This window comes from Dasypus novemcinctus, chromosome 10 (assembly GCF_030445035.2).
Source record: "Dasypus novemcinctus isolate mDasNov1 chromosome 10, mDasNov1.1.hap2, whole genome shotgun sequence".
NCBI classification, from domain to species: Eukaryota; Metazoa; Chordata; class Mammalia; order Cingulata; family Dasypodidae; genus Dasypus; species Dasypus novemcinctus.
The window spans coordinates 16,836,165-16,851,784 of record NC_080682.1 but is presented as its reverse complement, the minus strand read 5'-3'; positions in this window follow the sequence as shown (position 1 = coordinate 16,851,784).

Below are 15,620 nucleotides of genomic sequence, written 5' to 3'. Positions count from 1 at the left end.
TGATTCAGTGCTCCTAAAATCTGAAAGGAGATAAGGAATACATTGCTAAACCAGGAAAATGATATCACTATCATTTTCATATGTGTTAGTCTTCTCTTCTATTGACCTCTTGAAAGGAAATATTTTGCTGCCCTTCTGGTGAAAAGAGCCCATCTTTTCTCCTCAAAGTAGTCATGTAGTAGCCATTCAGTGCCTTGGGTTTTGATTAATTTGTGTGATTTCACAGATATTTAGAAGTCTAATGACAGCTTTGATTCTCTATTTAAAGTAGAGATCACTGAATAAAATAAAACTTTTGCAAAGACCTCTGTGAATTAATTATGTATTATTGTATAATTGCAAAAGCATTAATGGCATCATTTTATAATAAATTTTAAATAGACCTTTAAAATTTAAAGAACTTAAATTTTTAATTATTTTACACTTTAGAAATATTTTCTCTGTTTAAAGAAATTTTTCAAACTTTTCTACAAATGTATTTAATAGAATGTCTCCAAACTGATATGAAAAATAACATCATAATTTGTAATTCTGATAATTTTTTGATGGGCCAAAAGCATATATGCACAATAAAGTTATGGAATTAGTCCTCTATGGAAGCATTCATACTAAACATCCCAAAGTGGGTGAGTACAATTCACTCTTGGCCCTAAATATTGTGTCAATATTGGGGTATTTTGACTATTGGAAATGACATCATACTGTGGTTAAAGGTTTGCAGTTGGGAGTTTGGGTTCTGCTTCGTACTCCCTTCATGAACTTGTCCAAGTGGATTAAAACACACTAAACTCAGTTTTACTCTTAATAAAGTGAGTCCAATAGGAGCCTCTGAACTAAAATGTTACAGGAGAATTAGAAGAGAACATGATACAAGTGCTCAGCATACAACTCAGTACATAGTAACTGCTCAGTCATTGCTGGCTCTAATTAGCATTGGTTGCTAAGAGATGCCTATGGCACTAATTGTTCTATAATTGCTTTGGACAATAATTGTAATGTGTAATTTGGGAAATTCTTGAGATATCATAAGTCCTGCAGACAGTGTGGCATTGTTTCCAAGCAGGTGTAGATTCAGACCTAATATCAATGCACGATGGGCCTTGAAATACAAACAAAGTCAAATATTTCATTTACTACAGAGGTATAATTCTTACTTTTTGTAGATATGATCAGGTTGATTGAGTTCACTAACAGATTCATAATAATAATACCTGTTTATTCACTCCATTCCAAACTATATTTCCTTGAAATGAAAGAAAAAATCAGTGACACAAGTCAAGGAAATTTTGAAAATGATTAACAATTAGGGAGGAGTTGTAATACAAAAATTAAAAGGATAATTTTTCTGTAACCAACAATGACTCTAATAAAAAATAAATTTTAAAACCTTAAATAATTCTTTCTTATTTTAAGAGACATATCAAAAGAACACATGGAGAATTAAGAAATAATTCCAAATATTGGCAAAAATTTAATATATGATATAGTTAGTAACTTACATTGGTGGAGAAAACATAAAGTCTTTTATAAATGGTAGAAGGCCTGGCTCACTATGGATAAAAGAAAAATTAGACAAGCAAATATATAATCTTTGGGAAGAAAAACTACTTTTGATATATAATACCAAAAAGATAAAGCAGAGGAGAAAAATATGGTATAGGAACTTACAACTTAATTGTAGCAGAAAAACTAACTTAAATAAAATACACTTAAATTATAATTTATTATACTATATATAACTTGGAATAAAAGATGAAATTTTTAAAAAGACAATGTAGAATTGCCTTAATATAAAAATATCTTATAATCAGAAAATAATCGGCACTCTCATACACTGCTGATGAGTGCACAAAATCGTTCTACAGATGAGCTGCTTAGAATGAAAAGGTAAAATGTATTGGGTGATATGATTTATATTACTTTTTTTACTTGCCTATATCTTGTCAATTTTCTAAAAGTCCTAAGTCAATAATAAGCAAAATATACTAAAATATATAAAACCTCATAGCACATGTAGAGAGAGCAAAAGAAAGGGAAAATAGATTTTCCTTACTTCTACTTACTAGCTATGTGACTTTGAGAATTAAATTCTCTGTTCCTCAGTTGCCTCATCTATAAAAATGAACCAATAGTAGCCACCATATGTTCAAGGATTAAAGGACACACGGGCTCAAAACAATAAGAACCCGATAAATGTCAGCAATTACCTTTCCCATTATCATTCCTCTCTAAAAAGGGGAAAAAGGTAGAACTATTACTGAAGCATTAAAGAGCTCTTCTTCTTTTTTTTTTTTTTTTTTTTTAAGATTTATTTATTTATTTAATTTCCCCCCCTCCCCTGGTTGTCTGTTCTTGGTGTCTATTTGCTGCGTCTTGTTTCTTTCTCCACTTCTGTTGTCGTCAGCGGCACGGGAAGTGTGGGCGGCGCCATTCCTGGGCAGGCTGCACTTTCTTTTCACGCTGGGCGGCTTTCCTCACGGGCGCACTCCTTGCACGTGGGGCTCCCCCACGCGGGGGACACCCTTGCGTGGCACGGCACTCCTTGCGCACATCAGCACTGCGCATGGCCAGCTCCACACGGGTCCAGGAGGCCCGGGGTTTGAACCGCCGACCTCGCATATGGTAGACGGACGCCCTAACCACTGGGCCAAAGTCCGTTTCCCCTAAAGAGCTCTTCATAAAGAGATTTCCAGAATTAGATCATCTCTAAGCTTACACTGAAGAAAATTGTTAATGAATTATTGTGTTTATTTGTACCTTACATTATGCTTTAGGGTTGCACATTCCTGAAGCCACATTTTAATCACCAACGCTAAGTACCCTGGAGCTGTTGAAACTGACTATATACAGTTCATGCACTAATTGAGATGCTTTACTGTTTAGTGATAACAATGAAAACTAATATATGCAAAACTCATTAAATATATATTTTATGCATTACTAAATGCTTACTTTACACAGTTTTGGATATGAAATTAAGATTAGCTCTTTTCTGTATCATTTCAATTCTAGCTTTAGGAACCTGGAAATCTTTCTCTCAGTTTACATTTACAATACAGTATTGTCAATACAAATCCCCAGATATGTTAAACAAGAGTTATATTCAATGAGAATATTTTCAATACATAAATTCTCAGAGAATATTCCCAAAACACCACTATAATTGATCAAACTGATAATAAACTGTTGTTACACTAAAGTTCTTCATTTTTTAATACAATTCATTGAGGGAGGCAGCCGTAGTTAAATGTAGTCTATGCCATCCAACATTCCCGTTTTTCTCATTCATGGAGAAATTTATCCTAGAAATTTCTTTTAAAATTTTGTAGACAAGAACAAAAAAGGAAAAAAAATCTGTATTCACTCACTATTTTGATTAACTACTTTGCATATTTCACCAGACAATTTGGGAAAATAAAACCTCCTGCAACCCTGATCGAATGAGAACATTGCCAGTTCCTAGGTTGTGCTAGGTTCAAAATGAGCTAAAGAAACCTGGGGAATGTTCCTGAATGAAAAAAAAAACAAAGAAAGGGAAAGTTAAAAGGGACCATTAGACCAAAACTGCCTGCATGGACTGGGCATCTCTGATACATGTGTTTCCCCATCTATTTTCTCCAGATGCCCAGGGGTCTTCAAAGATAACACTGGAGAGGTATTTGAAGAATTTGAAAGGGCCTAATGAAATCACTCATGAGGTCTTTGTCATATCATTATGCAGTGACTCAGTTTATCTCTTGCTACACAGAAATTATGGATCTAAACCGTATAGTTAAATGAAAATCAAATTATTGTCCATTTAAAAACAAAATCCTCAAGGGCAAAAATTAAAAGGGTCCTTGGAGTGGAGAAATTTGGGAAATATAGACATGCATTTTTTTGATATGAGGAAATAATTCTAAAATCCAGTATATTATTAGTTTTTATTTATCTTGACTTTTACAATGTGTCAGGCTTACAGACGTTCTGTCATTTAATTGTAGAAGCTCCCATTATTCCATTTTACAGGTTAAAAATACAAAGTAACACAGCTCAGGGTCACATCTTTAAGAAATTGCAGTGCTAGAATTCAAACCACTACCCTACCCCACCCCAGAATATTACCTGGAAACTTATATTAGCAGCTTTTCTTTTCATTGAAGTTTAGAGAGCTAATAAAATATCTTAGAGAATGTTGTTAAGGAACATATGAGAGAAAATGTGAAGAAGAGTCCTAAGTCGAGGGTGTGGAAGTAGAGGTTCCACAGAAACAGCTGAAGGGGAACCTGAGGGTCCATAAAACTTGTTCCTCGTGGTTTCTAATGGGAAAATTGTACAGCTATTGGGATAGCACAGAATCCACTGGCCTCACTAGGTCCCATCCTCTGAATATGAGCCAGATTCCCCAAGAACACAGAGTTCTTGTCAACGGTATAATTCCTTACTTTTTCTCCAAAGGGCTTTTCCTGTTGGGTCCTATTATACCACAAGACCTGTCCTTTTGGCCAGGAAAATGGCTGTTCACTAACAGCAAGAGAGTTTCAGAACTAGGGATCTTCTTAAATGTCTGGTTAAGGGCAGAGGTGAAAAGAGAAAAGGCAATTAGAGAGAAGAAACTCTCGGGTAATTGCTTTCTGGTGTCACTGTTGTCATAGGGCTTTTGTCCTTACAGATTTCATGCCCCGCTTTGCCATGTCCGTGCTGGATTCTTTCCTCACTTCCCACTAGACCTATCATGATCTTATGATTATAGGCTTTTCTTTGTTGACCTTGGAGTCATTTGTGCTGGAAAGAGAGATGGTCTGTTCCAACACCTGGATTAGAGATTGCCTAAACCAATACCCTCAATTTTCAGTGAGGAACTCGAAGCCAGAAAAGCTAAGAGATTTGCCCAGGATGACACAGAAAACTGATAATACAATTTGATAATAATATATTATATATGTGTGTACACGTCTGTGTTTACAAAACACTTTCATTTTAGATAGATATATAAAAATATATTCTCAAATGCCTTACTTGATTCAATCATCAGAGCAGCCTCTATAGTAGATATGGCATTATTTCCTATGTGTTAATTAACGATGTCGAAGCACAGGGAGACAGAATAAACTAACTCATGACAGAGGCACAACAATACACTTTTGATTATAGGCTTTGGAATCGGCCAATCTGGTTGAATTCTGGCTCTGCCACTTGCTGTTGTGTGATAATATCTCCAAACCTTGTGAGATAACAGTAGTAGATTTTTAAAACAGTAGCTCCCATAGAGAAAATTTAATTAGATAATACATATAAAACACTTATCAGAGCGTGTAGTTATATAATATGCCCTCTATTCATAAGAAGAATAGTTTCTGTTTTCTAATCTGGATTTCTTACCAATATATTATGCAGTATTTCTAATATTTCATTTAAAATATCTACTTAAGATCATTACCAGAAGATTTTACTTTAGAAGAAATGTTTTCTTCATTAACAAGGATCTGGAGTATGTCATTTAATGAATCTGTGTTCTTCTATGTTATTTTCTGAACAATGGAGGAAGTGAGTTTGTTTTGAAGATTAGATGAGATGTCACCTTGTTTGAAAGCTATTGTCTCAGACTCTGTACATCACGTTAAGTAAATATGATGTGAATAGGGTGTAAGAGTATCGCTGTGGAAGGGAAAAGGTTTTGTGGTGGATGTATGGGAGTGCTGTATACTATATATATGCATTGCTGTGTTCTAGGGCTCCTGTGAAGAGAAGCTCAATAATTAGGGGGAAAAAAAAAAAGAAAAAGATAGGATGTAGAATTTTTTCCAAGTCAACATGTAGTCTTTATCTAACCTTTAAACACATCACTATATGCCATTTCCTAGTAAGGGACCCTGACATTATATTGGGCTTCAAATTTCAGGGAGTTCTGGATCACAGAGTAGTTCAACAATGGCAATGGAGGAATACTGGTATAGGATACCATTGACAGGGGATATATGGCTGACAGGGAGCTGTACAGTACATATGTCCAGGGTGCATGGTAATGTTTGGATATACTCATAGTGGCAACAATAAAAAACCACAGCAGGGGGGGTACTGGGTTCCTGGACAGTGGTGCTCTGTTGTGGTCCCTAGGGGAACAGCGACAGACTCCCAGGTGCAGAGACGGGGACCGGGAGGGAGTGAGGGTTCAACAGTGAGCCCCTGACGCTAATGACTATGCTTGTGAGCTGATAAGCCTAAAATAAGAACAAGGCCTAGAGCAGCATTGTGCCTGGGAATTTCCTCCTGACAGCCTTCATGTTACTCAAATGTGGCCAGTCTTGAAGCCAAACTCAGCATGTAAATGCAATGCCTTCCCCCCAGTGTGGGACATGACACCCGGGGATGAGCCTCCCTGGCACCAAGGGACCACTATCAACTACCAACTGATGATGCAACTGGAAAATGACCTTATACGGAAGGTTCAACGTGGATCAGCAGAATATCCCTGTCTACATAAAATAACATGACTTTAAAATGCTGTTTGACCTAATGTAAGGGGGAAATGGAAAGGAGAAATGAGTTTATATGGCTACGAGGCTCTAAAAAAGAGTCTGGAGGCTGTCAGAAGGATTGCCCTTATGCACAACTGAGCAGACTCTGAGAGACAGATAAAGCAGATACAACCCCCACGTATTGGTTCCTTTGAGGGCTAAAGAGACCCATGGGAGTTATGGTCATGGCCGATGGGGTTAACTACCAGGTCAGATGGCCCCTCTTTGGAACTGGTGTTTATGTGTGATGAATCTGGACTCAGATGGGATCTCTCTTCATAAGACTTTCATGCTAATGTGCTGGAGATGCAGTTAGTGTTGGGGTTTAAGATATATTTAGGGGATTTGAATCTCTAGACTGACAATGTGATAGCCAGGTCCTGAGCCTCAACAGACTCCAGCACCTACAATCTGATTCATTGGACTCACCACACTCAGCTAAGATGGAGTTGAAGAAGGACAACCACCACACCATGGAGCCTAGAGTGCTTACAACGGAAAGTGGGAGGATTGCATCCAGCATCCATGTGGAATCTGAGCCTCCTCTTGACATAGAGGTGCAATGGACACAACCAATCCAATGTCCACATAGAAAATGTGGCATTGGATTGGGAAAAGTGGGCATGATGGCTGATGGCTATGAGGAAAGGCAGGAAGAGATGAGAGGTGGAGGCGTCTTTGGGACATGGAGCTGCCCTGGATGGTGCTTCAGGGGCAATCACCGGACATTGTAAATCCTCACAGGGCCCACTGGATGGAATGGGGGAGAGTATGGGCCATGATGTGGACCATTGACCATGAGGTGCAGAGGTGCCCAAAGATGTACTTGCCAAATGCAATGGATGTGTCATGATGATGGGAGGGAGTGTTGCTGGGGGGGGGGGGGGTAGAGGTGGGGTGGGGGTGGTGGGGTTGAATGGGACCACATATATATATATTTTTAATGTAATATTATTACAAAGTCAATAAAAAATAAAAAAATTAAAAAATATATTTAAAAAAGTACATGGACAGACTTTTTTGGAAGTAATGTTTCCATAATTTGGTGAGCTGTCTTTGCCTGCGCTTGTTTTTTTTTTTTTTAATATGAAATAGAGTTTGATGTTTTTAAAAAAAGAAACATTTACTTTTGTAAGGAGTGCACCTGCACTGTCAGTTACTAGGAAACAGAAATATTTTAAATAAGACCCCATACATAAGATTTCTATTCTGTTTCAGGCAAACTTTTCCAGGAGGAGAGGAGTAGAGTGGTGAAAATGAGTTGATTATGTGATGAACCTTTGCTAATAGGTTAGTACTTACAAGTTTCCCCTGATGAAGATTGTAATGATTTAATCCTGTCAATGTAGCAGATTTTTAAGACACTTTTGAAGAAATAAATCCAAGAGCATGACATTTAAGCACAGTGACAGACCAACAGAGATATTTGATCAAAAGAACTGTTTATGCTCCACAAATCACACTTTGTGAGACTCAAGATAGATTGTTGCCTCTAATAGAAAAGGATGGTAGGATTCAATATGCCCTATATTCCATTTGTGTATGGTGATAATTTCTTACATCTCAACTTCACGTAGGTATAGGAAAGAATCAAATCTATGCAATAGAACTATATGAAGTATAAAGTGTTACACAGATTATAAGGAAATATGTATGAAACCTGATTTATAAACCCTGGCATGTATAAATGGTGGCCATGGAGTGGGAAAAGTGGACATGGTGGCTGATGGGTATGGGGAATGGCAGTAAGAGGTGAGATGTGGAGGCCCCTTTGGGACTTGGAGTTGCCCTGGATGGTGCTGCAGGGGCAATCACCGGACATTGTAAATCCTCCCAGGGCTCACTGGATGGAATGGGGGAGAGTGTGGGCCATGATGTGGACCAATGACCATGAGGTGCAGAGATACCCAGAGATGTACTTACCAAATGCAATGGATGTGTCATGATGATGGGAGTGAGTGTTGCTGGGGGGGAAGGGCTGCGGTGGGGGTCGTGGGGTCGAATGGGACCTCATATTTTTTTTAATGTAATATTTTTACAAAATCAATAAAAATTTTAAAAAAAAAGGATGAAAAAAAAAAAAAGCAACTTTAAGGAAGTGGACTTGTCCCAGTGGTTAGGGCGTTCATCTACCACATGGGAGGGCCATGGTTGAAACCCCGGGCCTCCTTGACCCGTGTGGAGCTGGCCCATGCGCTGTGCTGATGCGTGCAAAGAGTGCCATGCCTCGCAAGAGTGTCCCCCACATAGGGGAACCCCACGCGCAAGGAGTGTGCCCCGTAAGGAGAGCCGCCCAGCGTGAAAGAAAGTGCAGCCTGCTCAGGAATGGCGCCAAACACACGGAGAGCTGACACAACAAGATGACTCAACAAAAAGAGAAACAGATTCCCATGCTGCTGACAACAACAGAAGCGGGCAAAGAACACGCAACAAATAGACACAGGGAACAGACAACCTGGGCAGGGGGAGGGTAGAGAAAGAAATAAATAAAACTTAAAAAAAAAAACAGCTTTTGGGTCAAAATATAAAGCCTTCTATTTAAACTATTTTTATTTTTAAGTATTTGATTTTATACATGTATTTATTTTATTGGAATATACAAATTTAACAATTAAGAGAAATTTTAAAAATCAGTGGAGAAAAGAACAGGTTCCTTGGAGTCCTGATTCCTCCCATTTCTATATATATATTTCTGTGAGCATTTCTCTTCTCAAAGCATAATCACATTTTAGTGTTTTATCCTCCTTAGTTCTAGTCAAGGAAACTGGCCCCTAAAAACATATTCAACATCAGTATCAGTATCTCAGACAGAACCTTTCTTAGTGGAAACAAAGCATGATGACTTGAGGAATCAAGGAAGCTACATTTTCACTTTTTCTCTCTGCCTCACAATTTTTTGTAACCTGCAAAGGTTACGCACACATTTATACCTCCATCTTCTTTTCTAGGGAAAATAATACCCACTTGCCAAGGTAGATGGAAACCCAGGTGCTGGTTCTACTGAGGACTGCAGTGATCCACAGGTTCTATGGTCAAGGTAGATGGCTCTGGAGTTCAGGGCCATGTCAGTTGACTCAACTTTGAAGTTTGTGTTCCGGAGTGTGATAAGTTGGACTCATATGTAACCTTTCTACACATGCCTCTTCTGTTACTTTCGCTGGACCTGTGGTTGGTGTTTGGGTTGGTGTATATTCAGGAGACCTGGGTCTCTGGACTGTCCATGTGACAGCCAGGTCCTGGGCCTCAGCAGACTTGCAGCTCCTACCATCTGGTTTCTTGGACTTAACCTGGCCAGCTGACAGGGAGGTGAAGAGGGTCAACCACCACACCAGGGAGCCAAGAGTGCCTACAGCTGCAAGCAGGAGAATTGCATACATCATCCATGTGGAATCTAAACCCCCTCTTGATGTAGAGGGGGACTGGACATAGCCATCCCAGGTCCACAAGATGGAAGAATAGAGTATGGGTTAGAGTGGACTTACTGGTGTTCTGCTGGGGAACTATTGTGATTACTAAGGGAAGAAATTATAATAGTGATATGGAGAGGGTGGCCACGGTGGCTGCTGATGGTCGGGAGAGGGAAGAAGAGATATAGTGTTGGGACATTTTCAGGAGTTGGAGTTGTCCTAGGTAGTGCTGCAGGGACAGATACTGTACGTTGTGTGTCCTGTCATGACCCACTGGCTGGACTGGGAGAGAGTGTGGACTACAATGTGGACCACTCACTGTCCATGTGGTACAGCAGTGCTCTAGAATGTATTCGCCAGGTGTAGTGGATGTGCTGCAATGATGGAAGATGTTGTTGATTTGGGAGGGGTGGGTGGATAGGGTGGGGGGTGTATGGGGACCTCATATTTTTTTAATGTAACATTTAAAAGAAAATAAAGAAAAAAAGCAAAAAAATAATAATAATACCCACTTAAATATTATTCTTAATCTGCTATAGTGTTTCCCTTTTTATTACCTTCTTGAAGGCCTCTTTGATCTTCTTGTTCCTATAGACTATAGATCTATAGAACAGAGGGTTTAGCATGGGGACAAAGATGACCTAGAACACTGGCAGCCACTTGTCCCACTCCTGAGAGTGGCTAGAGCTGGGCTGCATGTACACAGAGGAGCCTCTGCCACAGAAGAGCTGCCAAGTGGGAGACACAGGTATTGAAAGCCTTGGACCTGTCTTGGACCTAGGACATTTTCAAGATGGAAGCTGCAATGAAACCAAAAAAAGACAAAGCCAAACAGCCAGTTGCAATGCATTAGAAAATAAGGTCTGCTCATGCTTCCACTTGTCATTATTCTCTACTTTTACCCTGAGCCCAACCTTCTTTTCTTTTTTTTTTTTATTTAATTCCCCTCCCCTCCCCCGGTTGTCTGTTTTCTGTGTCTTTTTGCTGCGTCTTGTTTCTTTGTCTGCTTCTGTTGTCGTCAGCGGCACGGAAAGTGTGTGCGGCGCCATTCCTCGGCAGGCTGCTACCTCCTTCACGCTGGGAGGCTCTCCTTATGGGTGCACTCCTTGCGCGTGGGGCTCACCTACGCGGGGGACACCCTTGTGTGGCACGGCACTCCTTGCGCGCATCAGCACTGCGCATGGGCCAGCTCCACACGGGTCAAGGAGGCCCGGGGCTTGAACCGCAGACCTCCCATGTGTTAGACGGACGCCCTAACCACTGGGCCAAAGTCCGTTTCCCAACCTTCTTTTCTTTTAAATTTTTCTCTTAACTGTTGTAGCAAGATAATATTTTTGAGATGGTACTTAACTCTTCACCTAATCTTTCCTCCCCACATCTCTTCGGTCATTCTCTTCCCTCAGGCAGCTACGTTATAAGGTTCTCAAGTATCATAGAGGGGATGAGACAGTAAAAAGAAATTAAAATGGAAAGGATAAGATAAAAAACATGAAGGAGTCTGCAGAACAACATATAGACAGAGCCCAAGGAAGACAGTACAAAAATCAAATCAGTTTGGAGACAACAAGAGCAAAAGAGCACTGATCATGTCTTGGATAGAAGAAAAATTGGCAACTGGAATCTTAAGAGGAAGGGGATGTGGGGAGTCCAGATAGACAGACAGTCATTAAGCAGTGAGGGCTTGAGTCCTCCAGAATTTCCTGTACCATAGTAGAGAACGGGAGAACAATTCCTGCTTAACCAAGAGTGGCTGAAAGTAGCAGAGTCATAGGAGCTAATGGACCTTTAGGATTGACAAGTGAGAATCTAAAATTTTATGAGTTGCTGTGTGGAGAGATGTCAAGGATAAAATGCATACATAACTTGACATCTTTCAAGCCCACTTGAACTTGAACACAACCTGGGGACTAAATGGGAAGGGTCATGAATAGACTGATTTTTTTCCTGTTGGAGGAAAGAGGAGAACACGACATAGAAATGGACCTATATAAAGACCATGAAAAATGAATTTCCTGTGCACCTGAGTTTGTGGATAATTTGTTAAAGACTCTTGAGTGTTTGATAAGTGTTATGCTTCTCCATTTGCATGGTTTTTATATTCATTTTCGATGTCCACATTATAATAGACAACTGACTATAACAATTCATTTAATGATTTCTTTAATGTAACATGTAAGTTATTTTCAATTTTTTTAAATGTCTTTGAATATATTTACTCTGAAACATTTCCAACATTTGGAAATAGAAGCCAGCTTCCAAGACAGCCCAATGTGATACTTGCTTCATGGAATTCATGGGCTTGTGGATTCCCCTTACATATTAAATCTGTCCAACCATGAAACAAAGAGAGCATTGGCCTCCGCCTCTCTCCACCACCTATGTGCCAGCCGTGTTAATGATCATCTTGCAAGCAGGTCCTCCAGCCCATTCAAGCCTTCAGATGACTTCAGTCCAAACCAACTACTTGAATGCAATCTCTTGAAAGGCCCTGGGCCAGAACCACACAGCTAAGCCGTCTCTAAATTCCTAACAAACAGGAACTGTAAGAGCAATAATAAAGAATTTTCATTTGATATCACTATATTCATTAATAGTTTTTAAAATAACAGATAAATAACACTGAGAATATAGACCACTTAGTCAAATGGAGACTTATTTTGTGATTTTTGGAATATATTACAAGATTACTTTCAGAATCAAGAATCTTTTATTTTGAATGACTGAAAATTCAAACTAGCTGAAGCAGTAAATCTATTGGCTTATGAAACTGAGGTAGTCAGGAATTACAATCAGAAGCTCAAAAAATATGATGAAATAACCTATTTCTTAGTATATCTTACATAGGAAATGTCTATCTTCTGCTAATTATTTTCATGGTGGCAAAATTGGCCAAGTTCCAGCTCTCACAGCCTCACTCTACATCATCCAAAAAAAAAGAAGAGTTTCTTATGGAAGTTTCCACCAAAAAATAAAAAAGGAAAGGTTTCCTTTTCCAAGAAACCCCAGCAACCATCTTTCATCTCCCTTGCTTTGATTGGATTATGCCCTCTGTTTTGCTGTTTCATGATTTCCTTAGACAAGATGTTCTCAACCTTTTTTGTTCCATGAACCTCTTTGCCAGTAAGATGAAAACATTGGACCCCTTACTAAGTCCACACTACACTGGTATTATTTAATAAATATATCACATCCACACCAACACATCCCACAAGAATAATGTTTTTTTGAATTTTCAATTCAGGAATTTCTGACTTAGGCCAATCAAGAATCAGTCCTGAAAAGAATTGGGACCAAACAATGATTGCTGAGATTAGAAAAGGATATTACTGACACCCGGTCTATAAAAATGTCAAGACATTTGTCAAAGGAAGATATTTGGGTGCTAGCTAGTACAAGAATAAATGAACCTCTAATGTGTGTAATATAACTCTCAATGTAATAAATCATAGTTGTACATGTCTTTTAAAGTCATGTCAGCTTAATAGAATTATAAAAGAGTGTAATTTTTGGTGCTATCCTTATTTTTATTCCTCTAATATATCACACTGTTCTTTCTTTAAAAAACATATCTTAATCTCTGAGTATATTAATGTTGGTACTCTGTTTTATATATACTTGTACTCATCTGCATTGTCATTGCCATGTTTCTTTTTGTCTTGTTTGCTTGTTTGTTTTGTTTTAGGGGCTCTATCTAGTGATCCTTGGCCACATTTTCACATTGCAAAGTGAGGCACTACAAAGCAAGATTTGTAGCTTGGATTTCTTAGTCCGGGATTGTTCTCTGACAGACTTTACTGCTATAGAAACTGAAAAGGACTTCACAATTGTTCTGACAGACCCCTACTATAACCATCAGCAAGGTTTTTCTCTTGTGCAGTTTTACTTCGACATAAGAATTCTCTAGGCTTCTGCCCAGAAGATACCATCCCATTTAAGAGTGTTCTGAAAGTTGAATAGTGAATGGACTGGGTGTATGGTGAGAGTAGGGACATCGTGCAGAAAGAATCTCACTTTTTACCTGGTAAAAATTATCTTAATTTTTCTGTTTACAGCAGTGCCTCTTATATATGCTAGATGGTTCAAAGCCCTTAGTCCTTTATTCCATTCTACGGAGAACAAAGCTCTAGTCTTCTTTCAAAGTGGGGAAGAGATGTTGTGGGGGAGGGGGAAATGGTGGCCTGGATGCAGTTTTAATTGATTTATCTGAAAAAAGAGCAATTTATTTTTTAAGAGATGAATATATGTTGTTATAATGTATTAGAGCCTAAACATTTAATAGCCATGAAAACTGTAGTTCCCTCAGAATGCTACTGAAAATCTACATGCCATATGAATCATTCATTTTCTTTTTCCTTATGCTTTTTCAGAAATATTGCTGAATATAAGCAGCAGGATAATTTTGACTTAGGGACAATCAAAATACTGAAATTGTACTAAAGTCCTAGGTTGACACATTTACTCAGCACCTATCAATTATGTGAACGCTATGTGGCAACTATCAATTATGTGAACGCTATGTGCTAGACACTGCTCAGAAGGTGGAATATTAAGGAACTTGTTAATGTAAGTGATAGGACCAAGGTGACTTGGAGTGTCTGCTCTGAAACAGTCTTCACTTCCCTGTATGGAACCCAAAACAGACAGATACATAATGTCACAGAAACTGAGACTCCTCCCCAACCCACTCCAAATGATGCCAGTGTTCCTGCTAGAAGAAGGGCCACCTTAAAGGATTAGAGAAAGGGTATTGTCAAAGTCAGCTTTAAGGACACACACTGAATACCAACATAAAAAAATAGATAGGAAAGCATAAATGAGTATTACACCTAATTGCACTTATTTTTTCTTTTAAATTTGATCTATTGGTATATATGTTTAACATAATAAAACCATACTTTGATTCAAGATATAAATCTTTCTTGTTTTTGATTGCTTTAACTTACTATACAAGGACACAATTTTAATATTTTATTTATGATTTTAAGTTTCACATTCACAATTGATGAGACACTAATTGTTCTGTAATTGTTTTTGATAGTAATCATAATGTTTGGTATCAGAAGGAAAAAATTTTTTTAAATATCAATAGAATTAAATTAAATGAGCAAGATGCCCAACTTTGTAAATTACTGCCAGGATTGATTTGACTTTACTGGGTTCACCAGGCTATTGTTTCTTTAATACCCCAACTACTGTCTGTGTTTCTCTCATGAACCTATACTATGTAAAAAAAGAACACACTTCTGGATGGGTGAAAGTCAATTTAAAATATGCTGGTAGCTTTTAATCACATTCAGTGTTCTAAATTCTTTCTTGTAACACTGACATGAGCTGTCCATAAAACCACAAAACCCACTGAGACCTTTAGACTTATTTGCAGAAAGGTATTTGATAACTTCAGCTTTTACGTTCTGGTTATTGGTCCACTTTTATTTTCTAGTTGTGGGGTCAATGTTATTAACATTTTCCAAAATATTACACAATTCTTCCATTTTTTGGTTGTTTTCTTACCACTGTGGATGCGTTTTCTTAAATTTCAAAATATCTCTCATACTTAGTCTTTCCTCTAAATATGAGTAATCTTGACTTTCCTGTAACATATGCCACCATATTTTATCTATTTTCATAAAATTCTGTCAGTCAAATCTAGTTATCAATTTTTCTTCTCCTTTCCAATATATTTCTGTTTTTTATTTTTTCTTCCTATTTTCCTTAT